At 41.4% G+C, this 12,142-nt stretch overlaps 1 protein-coding gene and 1 long non-coding RNA gene across 13 annotated transcripts in view; one reads left to right on the top strand and one right to left on the bottom strand.

The window, feature by feature from the left end:
- The window catches only part of LOC307028254, a 157,205-nt gene that overhangs the window by 68,981 nt on the left and 76,082 nt on the right, over nt 1-12,142 (bottom strand). For 5 of the 6 annotated variants that reach the window (XR_013804907.1, XR_013804908.1, XR_013804909.1 and 2 more), the window contains exon 1: nt 5,441-12,087. The exons of the other annotated variant lie outside the window; for it this stretch is intronic. This is a non-coding gene — a long non-coding RNA (uncharacterized lncRNA). Of the gene's footprint in view, nt 1-5,440; nt 12,088-12,142 lie in introns of those variants that run through there. 6 annotated transcript variants of the gene reach the window in all.
- The window catches only part of LOC307028252 (poly(rC)-binding protein 3), a 110,703-nt gene continuing 100,961 nt past the window's right edge, over nt 2,401-12,142 (top strand). For 6 of the 7 annotated variants that reach the window (XM_079663114.1, XM_079663113.1, XM_079663110.1 and 3 more), the window contains exon 1: nt 2,402-2,722. The gene's annotated coding sequence lies outside the window, so the exon portion shown is untranslated. Of the gene's footprint in view, nt 2,723-12,142 lie in introns of all 7 variants that reach the window. The other variant, XM_079663112.1, reaches the window with a different exon arrangement.

Below are 12,142 nucleotides of genomic sequence, written 5' to 3'. Positions count from 1 at the left end.
TTGCCTTTAACTGCCGCCGACATGGACCGATGCGTTGCTTCCCTGAGCGTCAAATACCGCAGCCGATGGGAATACATTGCAATCAGTTGAAAGCTCTTTGCTTCCGTTTATGAAGCTGAAGGAGACTTGGCGCGTCACAACTGCACGCCAAAGGACCCTGACCAAGCGTCGCTCCTGGACGTTCAGGGAGTGAGACTGTGTTGTACTAGGAGCTTTTCTTAACTTGGGTTTCAATGCACATGGAACCACAACTATTGGCTGACTTTCAATATGGACGCCACTTGATTGGCAGCCAAAAAGAGGAAGGTCAGTTGAATACGTTTTGGACACTATTGACTGTAGCTTAGTTATAAAAATAATAATAACCCTGCAGAGTGAGCAGGGTGATTAGCTAATTGCTATAGCTACGCCGTGTGAAATTGCACTATTGTAATTTTCAACTTGACACTCATAACATCAATTTCCGGCAGTGGCTCAGTCAATAGGGGCATGGACTGTGAGCTGTAGGGTGTGAGTGTGGACTGGTACTTGGAGAGTTCCCTGTTCACCTCCTGGGCCCAGCCGTGGTGCCCTTGAGCAAGGAACCGGACACCCCCCCCCACTCCCATTGCTTCCTGGGCGCTGTGCAATAGCTGCCCACTGCTCCTAGTACTAGGATGGGTTAAAAGCAGAGACCACGTTTCACTGTGTGCTCTGCATGTGTGACCATTAAAGAGGGGTTCATCCCTCCCAATTCTTCTTCTTTGAAATGGAAGAAAATCTGCACTTCGTCAGTTGAACGCCGTAGTGGACGCCATGGTGCAGAATGCCCCAATTTAGTTCTTCTAACAATTATCTTTGACCAATTGGTTGTATGGAGTGTTTTAACTCCATCTTCTAGTTTCGACTCAGCTCACTAGGAACCCGAAAAAAAAAAGTACAAGGTAACCTGTACCATGAAGTCTAGACAAGGCAGTAGAATGAGAAGATAACATAATACAGCAAGAGCAATTTTCCATACGTACACAAATTCACTGTTTGCATATGGAAAAGGGGCTACAGACATTGTAAGCCTGTTCCATAGACTGTATATATAAAGGCCTGTTCAGATAAAAGTGCTGAGGGATCTTGAGCAGAGGAAGAGGAATTGGCAGAAAACAATGACTTCCCTGTTTATAATTGTTTCCTGGAAACCCCAGTCTGACTGCTGGGTGTCTGCGAACACATCCAGGTTAGGTGAATTGAAACGCTAAGTGCCCAAGGAGTTGAGATGTGTGCTAGCTCTGTGACAGATTTGTGACCTTTCCAGGGCATAGACCAGCTTCTTTACCAAGGCATGCTGGGACAGGCATTGCACAAGAGAGAGATGGATCATTTTCCTTGGGACTTCTTACTTTTCACAGTCGAGCCAAGTGGTTGATAAAGCTTGTGAAAGTCATAGGAATAAAACCCTGAGTTTCACAAACCCTGCATCCCCCTCTTACAGCTGGCGGCCCTTGAGAATCGCAAAATCTACCTTTCAGCAAGTCGCCGAGCTGTGTTTGCTGACAAAAAAAAAAAAGAGAATGGAAAAGAACGGCTGCTTTGCACAGTGCTTGACGTTCCGATATAACTGGTGTTTCCTTCACTTCCCTGTGCAGAAGGAGCAGTGCGATGGGGATGTGCCTTTCATTCCTCAAACTGACAGTTCACCATTGATCATTTATCAAGCTGGGTGCTTGCCACAGCTATTGATTGAATGGAGTGGGTGGGTGGGGGTTGTGGGGAGGGAATAAAATAAGACTTGTGGAAGTGAAGTACGCTCCTTAGTGAACACACGAGCAACAGCGCCTGATGAAATTCAACACTTTGTTCTCCGCTCAGTGTTGTTGATGAGCGCCTGTATGAGAAGGCAGAGTGTAAATGTACGTGGCAGAAGGGAATTGATTATGTGGGAGTGTGTGTGTGTGTGTGAGTCTCTGAATCTGAAAGCATGCCCGCGTGTGTCATCATGACGTCCTGCCTTTTTGCATGTGTGGCTCGTTCTGACTTCTTAAACTCCAACAGACTGAAGCCTCTTGTGTTCTGTGTGGTGGCAAAGGTCTGCAGAGGAGCATGCTGGGATATTGTGCCCGGGTTAAGTGTTCCAGAATCTAATCACTCTAATATGTGTTGCAGCTCTAAATCTCCCTCACTGGGCTGCACTGCAACGCTTCAGAAAAAAGGGGGAAGATTTTCACGACTCCTTCCATATTGTAATTATTCCAACTGGATATGAGCTATTGCACTTATTGGCTGGGGCAAGACACCGGCTGTTCCGCCTCTGAATGGCTGCCTGGACACCTCTGAGCCTCCTCCCATTGGCTGCCCCGAGGAGAGTGGGAGGAGTGCTCCCCCCCGTCCTCCCCCTGTGGCAGAGCGTGTAAATGTAAAGACTCTTTCTCTGCCTATTATCTGAGTGACTCTGGGTTTTGGTGTCTGCCTCCGAGCGTGTGTGTGTGTGTGTGTGTGTGTTGGAGGGAGAAAAGAGATAAAGAGAGAGAGTCAGGGAGGGAGAGGCAAGCCGCGTTTCTTCTCCCCCCTTTAGCCTCCCCGTCTCCCTGCTCCCTGTCACTCCATCCTTCCTCCCTTCTCCTGGACCACCCTACAGCCCTGCTTCCAGCCGGACCGGGACCCCCCCCCCCCCCCCTATCACCCAGACCGCCCCGGGACCCTTTGACTCTCCTCACTTCTCCGTCCCACCAACAAAAAAACCTCTAAGCAGGTAAGACTCTGCTTATTTCCTTTACAAAGTACTTCCCGCTTCTTCTTCCTCTGCTCTTGTTGTTGTTTTCTGTACACTCTCTATCCTCTCCACTGTTCCTGTACGTTTCAAGTTTTCCCCGCAGCTATGAGAGAGTGGCATTGTTGTAGGAGATGATATCAGCGAGGTCACCATCATTTTCTTCTGATATTCTGCTCTGATATCAACTTCCCCCTCCTTCCTCTCGCTCTACCCCACAATCTTTTGCCATCTCATACCCTCGGGGTCTAAACATGTGCAAATTCAAAGGGACAGCTAGTGTTTTTGTTATTTTCGTGTCCACCCCGGAGCACAAGAGACGAAGACAACCTGCTGTGTTTTGGTTACGGAAAACGCATCTCTAATTGATTTCTGGAAAAAGTGTTTATGTTAGTTGGTGATGGCTATTTATAGGTGCTGACGCGCCAGGCACACGTGCTTTCCTTAGGCCACTTCCCTAATGCCAGGACAAAACACAGGACTGTCCAGCGGCTGCAGAACGCATGACATTGCACAAAGTGTAATGACTTTAAGAGGGAGCGACTTGCTTGATTGAATCAAGCAATCTCGCCAGCAAGAGAACTCCGATATTAACATGCCCCATAAAGCATTCCTGGCAACAGCAATAGGAGACGAAAATAACCTGCTGAGTTCTCCATCCGCACATCCTGTACTTTACCAGGAAGGGGAAGTGGAGTGTGTGTATGTGTGAGGAAGACATAGATACTGCTAAAGTGCTTTAGACATCAATAGTGCCAGCATATCTGAAAATTGGACCTTACAAGAATGTCAACAAAAGAGGAAATGCTGCCCGTGCTGTGGTGATTTGTTTCTTCTGGATTTTCTTTGAACAAAGTTGGACAAAAAATCTGATGTTTTTAATCCTTTAACCTCTTAAACCCTTAGCCTGTTTTTCAGGTTTCAGGCTCTAAAATGCCACTAACACAGCAAAGACTATATCTTCACTTCTAAAAAGGGGTAAATTATTAATCTTTTCTCTCAAAGCAAGGTTACATCTATGAGTTGGATGTAGAAGTGTCAGAATCAATATAGATGTTTTTATTTTAAAGTAAATTCAGATGGAACATAGTAAAAACATGTAAATTCTAATGTCCGCCCAAAGAAAACTCATTACTTATAGTGAAAACCACCCTTGAATGATGGGTTCAGGAGGGCCGTAAGGGGGTGAAAAGTTAGGACGATTCTAAGGGCCCGTGACTGACAGGGGCCCCAAAAATTGTAGAACTTTAAGAAAACATGTTTAAGTAATCTTTCATCAATCATCAATAATTAACATTAAAATAACATTATATTGATAATATACTCACTAAACTTACGATTCATTTCACTTTTTTTGTTCTAAAAGTTAATTATCCAAAGCCTCTGTATACCCCCCTCTATTTACATATAATGGTTTGGTCCTGTCTCCAAACGCTCTGCGGCACCGCTCTTTCTAGCAGAGTGAGAGCATGTGAGGCAGGGATGCGAGTACTTACGTGTGTACGATGTCAGGCTTTCAAAAAAGAAAAGAAAGGAGAGAAAGACAAGAGAGAGTGACAGTATGTGTATGTATTTTGCTCTGATTTAACACCACCATCAGGCCTTTTCATTTCCGTTTTGTTGTCCATTTACACTTTAATACCCGCTTATTTTGTAGTTGGTATGTATATTTAATTAGAACATCTGCTGCTTATGTTTTTTTTTTGTGATAGCATTTTTATAAATGATAATATTGGTAATAATGTTCACTTTATTTTAATTTAAGTGGTCATGTATATTTAAGTTATATTTATTTTGATTTATGAATGTTCCATTCAAAAATGTTATTAAAAAGGCATGTACACCATAAAAGATGACTATTGAGGTCTATTGTCAGGAATGTTAGTGTTATATCAAATAGTGAATTCTACTGCAGCAGAATGTTGTACGTCTACACAGTGTTATATGTTCCCAGCTCAGTGTCAGTAAATATTGATCGCTTAGTATTGGACTACAAGATAGATGCAAGCCTGTGCAGGTAGAGTTATTTAAAGCATAAATGAGTCGGTTGGGTTTTGGAGGTGTGGTTATAGCAATTGTGCTTGGTTTGCGTGGCCTGTGCCTGGTGGTGGGGCCCAATGTGATATATTTTCATGGGGCCCAAAATCCCTGGCGGCGCCCCTGGATGGGTTAGTAGACTAAAAGCTTTAGGAATCCAAACTATAACATATAATAAGTACCCTGTATCAAGATTGATGCAAAACAATTGAAATTTGACCTTTTCAGAGAGGTTTAGAAAAATAAAGTCCAGGCGGACTCATCTCTGGGTAATTTGGGAACCATCAGTTCCATTTGACCTTTTTCACTGTAAAAATCATTTTATTACTTGAATTATCACTATAGGTATTCATTCCATCCAAATACAACCGTTGTGAAAAATTTTAAGAAACATACTCTGTTATCCTCCCGACAATGCTAACAGTGAGCCTCTGGATTAGCCCCGAGCGAAAAATGCTAACCTATTACTGCACCGAAAATCACTCCTAGCTCCCTTATTACTTATCCCAGCTGCACATCCAACACATCGTTTATGATCGTAAAGACACAGAATCTAACGGTGCCCACCTCAACACTGAAAGATACAAACTCGCAACGTTATCAATAAAAACGTACATCAAAACAAGTGACGCTAGATAGCTACACAATGCTAACATGTCTTACCTTCGTCTTTGTCTGGTCTAAACTGGTCTTCAATGGCATTAAAACGATAACAACGATGATGTAGTTACTCCATAGGTTAATATCCAATGTGGCTGTGTCCCCTTTGAAATGTTCTGATAATCTATAAGCAATAAAACTGCAATTCCGTTATCTGCTGTCCGCTCTGTGCTCCGTGCGCTCTGGGTCCTGCAATTGACCTTTCGCAAAGCCACGCCCCCCCTTGGTTACTGTTGCTAGTCCGACAAGCTGAGAGCCAGATCCGTTAAACAAAGCCATAATGGAGGGTCTCCGTAACGTCGGAGTCGCCTTAACAGACTCATTTTGGAGCAATAACGCAGCAATATCCTCCAGGTCCCGACAAAAGGGGCTACAATACGCTATGGAGGGTTATATCCACAGTATAAACATTAGAAAAGAGGGAGGCACAACATCAATAGAGGCACTTGCATAGAGGTCGCAGTGCAAGAGTGAAAAACCACATGAGCTGTATGTCAAATTCGACGGAATTATTATTATTATTTTGGAATAAAACAATACAATCACAAGAGGCATTAAATGTTGTAGTTTGTCTAAAGTTAACTACCGTTTCCTTGGTGGCTTTCTGCATCCACCTTGTTGTTCCTTTGTGGGGGTCGGGGTGCCCACTTGTGCAGCAGGATTAGGGAAGTCGGCAGTATGCTTTCCATTAACAAAATGCTACAAAGATTAAAGCAAAAATATAAATGAATGATTGCCTGTTGGCTTTCTTGTTTGTACTTTGAAAACAGGTAGACTAATAACGGAGCTCAGCTGTTCAGACATTATTATGCATCAAGTGATACACATGGTCAAAACGACCTATAAGCACACAGCTTACAGCTGTAGTCGTGTGACTTTAGCTAACGTTAGTTAGTGAAATTAGTTAATTAAATTAGTTAGTTAATTTGTGAATGTAATCTTTGCTAGCTAGCTAGCTACGTTAGCACGTATTTACCTTGGAGCAAACGTATTTGTGTTTGTTGATATTCGCCATATTCAGCTGGGCATGGGGCCTGCCGCATTTCTTTATCAACTGGCGGCATCTCTCCTCTCAGGTTTAGGAAACGGGTAAAATATCACCCCCCCACCCCCCCCCCCCCTCTAAGCTTATGGGATATCTGCTATCCGATTTGCAAAGACCATAAGCACAACGCTTCACAATTTTCGCAATAAATTTGAACGCTAAGCTTGTCGGACTTCCACAGGGAGCCGCGCACGTGATCGAATATGATTGGACAACGGGCATTTAGGGGCGTGGCTTTGCGAAAGGTCAATTCCTGCTTCCTTACGTAGTAAACAATAAGTAAAGTCTGCTGCGTAAAGTGCTTACGCTGGCTGGCATTCTTTATACTTTACGCAGGACCATATCTCTGGAACCCATTGGTCGATTCGGGTGATTTACACCTTTTTCTTAACCATTACATCCAATAGAATCGATGGGCAGTTCCCAAATCCACGTAAACATTACCATTGCGGACGTAATAGAGAAGCAAACGAAGCACATCTGAAAGTACAGGCCTGGACGGCAAAACTTTATACCCAGTATATTGCCATAAATATGATGGTGGATTATCAGTAAAAATGTCTACGTTACAGAAAGACATTGGACTAACCTTGAGCGGCGTTTTTATTCCGTTGAACACAACTTTTGATTACAAATCAAAAAAGGTAAGATGTAATTATCGTAATATTTTTTAAACCGGATGTTGTTTACTTTCTCTTTTCTGGCTGATAGCTCCCGAATTCATAGTTGCACAGTGATGACATTAAATGTGTGGAATATGTGGAGTCTCAGGTTTAATCGGATATCTTGTTTGTGCAGTGACTATGAGTAATAAGGGCATTGCTACCGTGAGTGCTGTGCAAAAGTCCGTTAGCATTAGTTAGCATTTTTTCGCTCCATGCTAATTCAAAGGCTTGGTATTACTCTTGTGTTTCTTTTAGCTAAAAATGGTTTGTATTTTCAGTTAGCTGAGTTTCTTATCGTTAAAAGGGTATAGAACATTAATAGTTTCATAAATGTTAAGAAGCCCTGAGACATAGTCTCGTAAAAAAATGGTGGGAGGGGTCCACTGGGGGGACCCTCGGGCTTAAGAGGTTAATATGGTTATTCACATTCTTAAATAGCCCCTCAATACCAAAAGGTAGTTGCGAAGCTCCACGTTTTTTTCTCAATTTGAAAGACAAAACCTCATTGCAATCAAATCACTTAGGTATTCTGCTATACTGAATGAATCTACATGTGTATGTTATCATGCAATAGAATTACTTTTTTGCGTTACTTAAAAACAACTTAAAAAACTCAAAACTGACCTATTCTATCATATCATTTGACTTTTCCTTTTTTAATGTAACAAGCATCTTGGGAATGAGGGTCTTCCCAATGGGGCTGTCTTCCGGTGGATAGCTTTGAACTGAAATGCTTTTATGTTGAAAAGAAACTAACAGAAATCCTCCATAAAATTGTACTTAGAACATCACTTTGATTTAGCATATTTATGTTGTTTTAGATAATAAATATCCAATATAATCCAACTTTATTTATATAGCACTTTAAAACCTCCAGCCCAAAGTGCTGTACAGAGATTTCTTTGTGTAAATATGTTAGTGAGGAGATCAGTTCTGATGTTTTTGGCAGCAGTCATTATCCATGCGTTCAGGTTAGTTTAGTACTATAGGGTTAGTTTATTAGGACGTGTCAAATTGGATGTCTTTTCTTTATGAAAAAACGTGCTGATGTGTGTCTGCCCTATCCCTAAGATGCTCCAGGCCAAATGCTGGAGACAGAAATGCTCATCCTCCACTAATTTCCGTGTACCAGATAAGAAAAGCATGTTGAAAGTTCTTTCATTTTTATTAGACTCCAGGCTGCATGCAAAGTTATACCCAACAAAAACTAAATTGAGTTTTTAAATATGCATCACCAATTAAAGTTACTTGGCAGATAGATTGTATAGTCTTACGTCAAACACTCAGCTTTCTTTCCTGAATAAGTTATTTTCATGAAAGAACGGATGACGTAGGAACAATGATTTCACAGTTTTTGACTAAAGGTCTTCCCCTCTTACACAAAGAAATATGTTCTTAAAAGTCTGTTACATTTCATGTCACAAACCTTATCCATTTTCAGAAATTGAAACATATCTTTCAAATCAGATAAAATGACAAAGTCCATGTCAATGAGAGTAGCAAAGAACTATAAAGGTAAAAAGGGGCTTGATTCGTTCTTCCCCACGTGAGCTGCGCAGCCGTATTTAATGCACTTACTGCACGTCAACTCTTCCAGTGCAAGCGCTCATAAGAATGCATACATAAAACCGCTTGTACAATGACATATTTATGAGCCTCGCTGATGTGTTTGAACACTCCTGCTTGTGCACTCCCCTGCCTTCATAAGCCCCTGCTTTAAGCCTGAAGTTCAGCTGTGTTGGGGGGTGCAGACAGTGAGCGTGGCTCACCGTGTCACAGCGCTTTAACACCTCCACGTCACATCATGCCACATGTCAGTTTGGGGGCGAAGGTGTTGTGAAGCTTTGGGAATTGATTTGAGCACAACACAAGAGTGAAGGTGTCGAAATGGCAGCATGGGAAATGTGAGCGGACAGGCATCACTTTTCTAATGATGTCATCAAGGACAAATGCGAGGGTGAAAGTAAGGATGGCATACAGGATTTGGAAAAAACAACTGATAATGACCCGTTTCAGTGAAATTGCAATTGCAGTATGGTTTGTGATAATTGAGGGTTTCACCATTTTGAACAATATTCACATTATGATTAGGAAGTATATTAAAACCATCCATTTGTGATCCTTTTGAGAGGATCCGTACCAATCAATGATTTTTTTATCAGGTCTGCAAAGTAAAATGTGTAGGTCGGGACTTCCCCAGCAGCATCGCAATACTCAGAATATTTTATAGATTTTGCTCCGATTTTTATTTTACACTAATCCATAGACATTTTTGATTAATTGTGCTGCCCTAATAGCACTCAACTCACTGGTTGATCATAATTATTCAATGCATCCTAAGTCATTATGCATGAAAACTAGGGCTGCACGATATAGCGTTTCGTCACGATAATTGCGTTATGTGCATGCGCGATATTGACATCGTAGGATGTGCGTTTTTTTTAGCTTTATTATTATTATTATTTTGCGGTTTGGCCACAAAAGGAAAACTTGCGCGGCTCTCACGTCAGGGGTACTTGAGTGAGTGACATGCAGGCTCTACATGCACAGTAAACCACCAATCACAACCATTCTTGATCCGATCACAGCAGGATAACCGAGCTAGCTCAGCTTGTTGCTCTGATAACTTAAGATTCAGAAAATCCTTCATCCGGTTAAATATTGTTAAAAAAATACCAATTGTATAGCATTAAAGTTCAAGAAAGGATGGTTTGCGGACAAAAAAAAACGGTCTTCTCTTCAATTCCTGTATTTTTTCATATCCCAATATATATCGAAGGGGAAGAAAATATCGCAATGTCAGTTTTTTCCAATATTGTGCAGCCCTAATTAATACATATCCTCTTTAAGTGCCTTTCTAAAAAATGTATTTTCAATGTGTTCCTGTCATTTGGAACAAACGCACTACACAAAGAGGGATCCATGTATCCAGTATATTCAGTAAGCCTTGCTTCCTTCCATGTAAAGCCAATGCTCTGCAAGCAGCTGGCCCTTTGTGCCTTGGCCCTTCGAGGCGTTCCGGATCTCCCGCTGGCCTGGCTCATGGGCACAGAGTGTGCCGGGGGGTTGCCTGGTAGGCTCTGGCTCAATGTGAGAAAGGCCACTGAGGCTGACTTGGTAGCTGTGACAGAATGATGGAGGGCGGATGGACGCAGACAGAAAAGGGGCTGCCCAGGAATGAGCTGTGTGTGTCTGCTTGGTGCTGACTTCTCAGCTCATATCATGGACCAACCACCCACCTTTTGACATATAGAAATGACAGGGAATGAATTTGAAGGGCAACATTAAGTTTATGGCCGAAAACAAAATACAAATGTTTTAACTGACGTGTTACGCTTAGTGTACACCTAAATTGTTGATCAATACCCTAAGATTGCAAAATGTGTCCAAACAAAAACATAAATGAAACACAGCCTGACTTGAACACAAAATCTCTTATTATCTTAACTATATGACAACACTCTGTATGGTGGTAGGAAGACCATATATAGCATGCAAGTTGTATGTTAAAAGATGATTATTTTGTATATAATATAACAAATAAATGTATTAGGTTTTTCAGTTTGACTGTAAGAACATTTGAAATGTAGAACAAAGATTAAGAAAAGCAAAAACATGGCTTTGTTTGCCATTCCACACTAGACAGACTTGATCTTTTTTATGTAATTGTCTTTATTGTTCTTTCTTGCTGGATATTGTGGTTTTTTAAGATGTATTTAACATCTAGTATATTAAGTACATTTTAAATGGACATACTGTATCTAAGAGTTATTGTCAAATAGTTATTTAAACTGGCAGATGCTGGTAGCTGCCTTCCATCTCTTTGTTTCCCTTTCCTTAGCTCTTTTGGTGTCAAAGCTATCACATGAAGCAGGTACATCACTTCACATAGTTTGAAAATGTCTGTGCTTTCAGAACCTATTGGGAGACAAACTAACACTTCTGACTTTGCACTAAGGCAATATTTAGACCGCCTTTATCACACCTAGCTTAAGTGTTTTAGACCATGTTGCTTGAGCATGTATCTACAGATTGCTGCAGCCATTGGAAGATCCTGTAAATTAATGTGTCACTCTGGTTTCTTCTACGTTATACATTTGACATGTGAAATGTGATTCCATGATTAACAACACTGACAGCACAACACAACAAGTAAGGGCTTTTGATTGAGTGTAACAGGAATTCAATTAAAAAGCTTCACAACCTTTAGTTAAGGCTAGATTAAGACCTCCATGGAACATTTCAATGTGGAAGGTCAAAGGCTCCCCTCCAGCTTCAACAACCACACCATCAGAATCTTAAAGAGGCCCTTATTATGCTTTTTGGGGTTTTCCCTTTCATGAAGTGTGTTCTATACGTAGGTTTGTGCGCATGTGAATGGTCTGCGAAGGCTGCCCCTGTGACATGTCTCCATGCTTTCATGTTCAAAAAGCTCTTTATTTTTCTCATACTGCCTGTGCTGCAGCACCTCTTTTCACCCTCTGTCTGAAACCAGAGCCCAGTCTGCTCTGATTGGTTAACTGGCCGACTTTGTTGTGATTGGTCAACTGCTTTGATATGTCCTGCCCCATAGCAAATTACGTACAATGTGTTGGGGGGTTAGCCAATAAAATAAGTAAGTCGAATGGACTTGAAAGAGAAAACCCCAAAAGCATGATAGGGCCGCTTTCACAATAACAAAACATACTTTACAAAACGCGAAGAAATGGTATGATATTTTTCTGACATACTAAATATAATCTTTAGACATAAATAAGGTGAAAATAAATTCAGTTGAAACATAAATTAATTTCCATATAACCGTAAACTTCTATGTTTAGTCCCCAACTTTACAGCTGAAATACAAACGTTTACAAACTGCTACAAAAAAAGATCTCGATTGCTTTTCCCCCGTTATGCCAACTGTAAGGGAATATATTTTCAATCTTGCTCTAAATCACCCATTTAATCACTTTAAGGCTTAAAGTTATGCATAATTTGGAGTGTGGCCACTTT

Source organism: Notothenia rossii, assembly GCF_949606895.1.
Source record: "Notothenia rossii genome assembly, chromosome: 2".
Classification (NCBI taxonomy): Eukaryota; Metazoa; Chordata; class Actinopteri; order Perciformes; family Nototheniidae; genus Notothenia; species Notothenia rossii.
This window is presented reverse-complemented; position numbering and strand designations above follow the sequence as displayed.